Source organism: Talpa europaea (assembly GCF_964194135.1).
Source record: "Talpa europaea genome assembly, chromosome: 8".
Classification (NCBI taxonomy): Eukaryota; Metazoa; Chordata; class Mammalia; order Eulipotyphla; family Talpidae; genus Talpa; species Talpa europaea.
The window spans coordinates 110,459,955-110,462,934 of NC_140075.1; positions in this window are offsets into that span (position 1 = coordinate 110,459,955).

Below are 2,980 nucleotides of genomic sequence, written 5' to 3' on the forward strand. Positions count from 1 at the left end.
AGCCAGCTCTGCAGTGGTGTTTATTCAAACTCTACCGGAGAGAGATGCTGTGCAGGTGTCTGTGGGCCTAGGGATGGACACTTGTGCGTGAGGAAAAAGTCGTGGAGGGGGGCACTGAGGCTGTCAAAGGGAGCAGAACCAGGAGGGACCATGAAGTCAGAGCGTCCCTCCCTCACTGCCATGACTAGGGGTGCGTCCCATCCCCAACACCAGGAGTTGCCACACAGCCAGCATGGACACCACCATGGTTTCTAAGTTCACAGGGATGGTTTTGCCCAATTTTCCCTCCTCATAAAGGGTCCTAGGCAAAGTCCTAGGACATTGAATTCTTCCTAGGATTTAACACAACCGCCAGTGCCGCCACCCCTGCCAGGTCCCCCTGATCTCCTTCATGTCTCAGAAGACAGAACGCTTGAGATGCTTTGTTCCATTATTTACAAAAGGGGCCCAAATATATGCTTCCTTGGCTCTTCCATTTCAACTTTACACACACACACACACATATATGTATATATATGTATTTTTTAACACACTGAAGTGCTTTTCAAAATGCAGCTCTGATGTCAGAATATTTATTAAAATATCAGTTCATGGACCGCCCCTTCCCACTAAGAACTTCTAAGAGTGGAGTCCATTTTTCTTTTAACAGGTTCCCCCAGGTGGTTCTTAGGCAGGCACACCCTGGCCTATGATTTCCAATTCTAGTCAGTTAATCAGCTTTTCAAAAAAACGATTTATTTCCTGCTCAAGGGAAAACAAGAAGTGTTTTCATTTCTTGTTTCCAGAAGTCAGCAGGTACCATTTGCGAAGGGCCATCAGGTGCCAGTGCGTCTACATTCATCTTTTACATAATGCTTTTATAAGGGCCGACTATGCCTATTTTATAGATCAGAAAATACACCCAATTTGTTAGGAAATGCCCTATTTACAGTTCAAATCCAAGTTCACCATTTCCAGCTCTATCTTTCTTTTTTAAAGATTTACTTATTTATGCATATAAGAACTGGGGTGTAGGCCAGAGTTGGAGGGGAGGTGAGAGGATTCACCAGAGACAGCTGGGGAGAACAGGCAGATGTAGTGAAATACACTGCTGGGGAGAGCAGCAGGCGGGCAAGACAGGAGAGGTCTGCTGTGCCATGTGGGTCACCTTCCTGGCCCAGGGATCAAGCTCACGCTCCAGTGGCTGCCAAAAGCTCATGCTGCCAATAGCTTTGATAGCTTTGTCTTTAACCCCTGCGCTACCAGGGATGCCCTCATTCTGCTTCTTAGGCTCAGATGGCCAAACAAAAGGCCGCAGTAAAGTAGCAGTGGTAAGAAATCAGAACAGCCATCACCAGTCCTGGAGGTGGCAGCTGCTCCTGAGCTTGTCATGTGACAGGTTCTTTTTCATTAAGGTGTTTGTGAGCTCCAGATTATTTTTCTAAAGCTTCTGGAATTGCTAACTCTCCAGCCAGGTGTGACAAGACTCCTTTTTTGTCACTGGTCTCATAGGAAGTCTTGTTGGTTTGATTCAGGACAGAGTCCAGGTTCTTGACCAAAAAGCACCTTTTTGGTATGCCAAATCAGAAGAAAATTAGTTCAATCCCACACTCATTTGAGCAATTCCAAACAAAGGAAGCAGCTTTGGGGGGCCTAAATTATCCCGGTCGATACTGATTTTCTGCTTTAACAACATTTTGGCCAAGTCATGTTGGTAGGATTAGCCTGCAGGCCTCATTGCCACCTAATAAAAGTCAAAAATAGATGAAGGAAATAGTAGCTGCAGGAGGCAGTCTGGATTAGAGGGACTGAGTCATGCAGGGGGGCAGGAAGTAGGGTGGGGCTCATTCCAGAGGGACCCTCCCTGCTCAGGTAGTTACCTCTTCCCACAATGTGGTAGTCCAAGCAGAATGTAATCCTGTCCCCCAACTTGAGCAATACCCATTCAACTTTTTAATACACATTATTCCAGTTAACTAGTTTAATGGAGCCAGATACTTAAAAATACTCTGACTAGGACATTCATTTCTTCCTACCTGGAAGTAGTAAGGCCTGGGATTTTCTTCTCTGAGGGATGACTAACATGCTGGAAGTGCAGTAGCTCTTCGTGAGGAGCATCTGATGACAAGACCGGAGACACAGTGATTTGGACATGGACACTAGAGGTACAGTTATGGCCGTTTCAAATCCCAGTTCTACAGTGTACCAGTTATTGGGCCTGGGACACGTTCCTTGAGAAATCCAAGTCTTAGGTTCTTGTCAGACATGACAGTATCCGCTTCATAGGGCTACTGGGGGTAGGCGTTAAGCGAGCAAGCACAAGGGAACGACTCAGCGTGCACTGTCAGCTACAGTTACTGCTCAGCAAACAGGAGCCACTTACCACACAGTTCCTGTCTCCCAGTGTGGAGAGCCCTCGTCCCACCCCGTGTCCGAACAGCTCCTGGCAGCCATCACATCGTGCAAGAGCATCAGAGGCAGAGCCCAGGATGACAACTCCACCAGCAGCAGTGTTTGCTGGTACTACCTCAGGGTGCATCTCCCCGTTTGCCCCACGGTGAGACAAGTACTAGAAACTGCTCTTCAGTCAGCAGGGAAAGCATACTAGTTTGGGGATGCTTAGTGGTGAGAAACAGGTATCCTGCTTGCCTCTCAGTTACCCACACTTACCTGGAATGGAGACGAGGTCTTTTACCAACCCCTCCATTTTTTAAAACTTCAAAACCTTCAAGAAACTCTTAATACCAGCCACCCAATCAATACAAGTTCCAGATCTGTGCATTTTTAAAATTACTTTATTTAGCGTATGTACACATAAAAGAAAAATCACCCTCTGATCCCACCCGGCAGAAAACATGCACAAACCCAAGGTATAAGTGGAGGGAAGGAGCCCCAGCCCCAAGTTACTGGTTGGGATGGTGCAATCCCGTGAGTCCCGAGCCCCAGGCAGGAGAGGGCTGGACTGAGGTGTTGGGCAGGCGCTCACCCCCTGCTGCTGGCC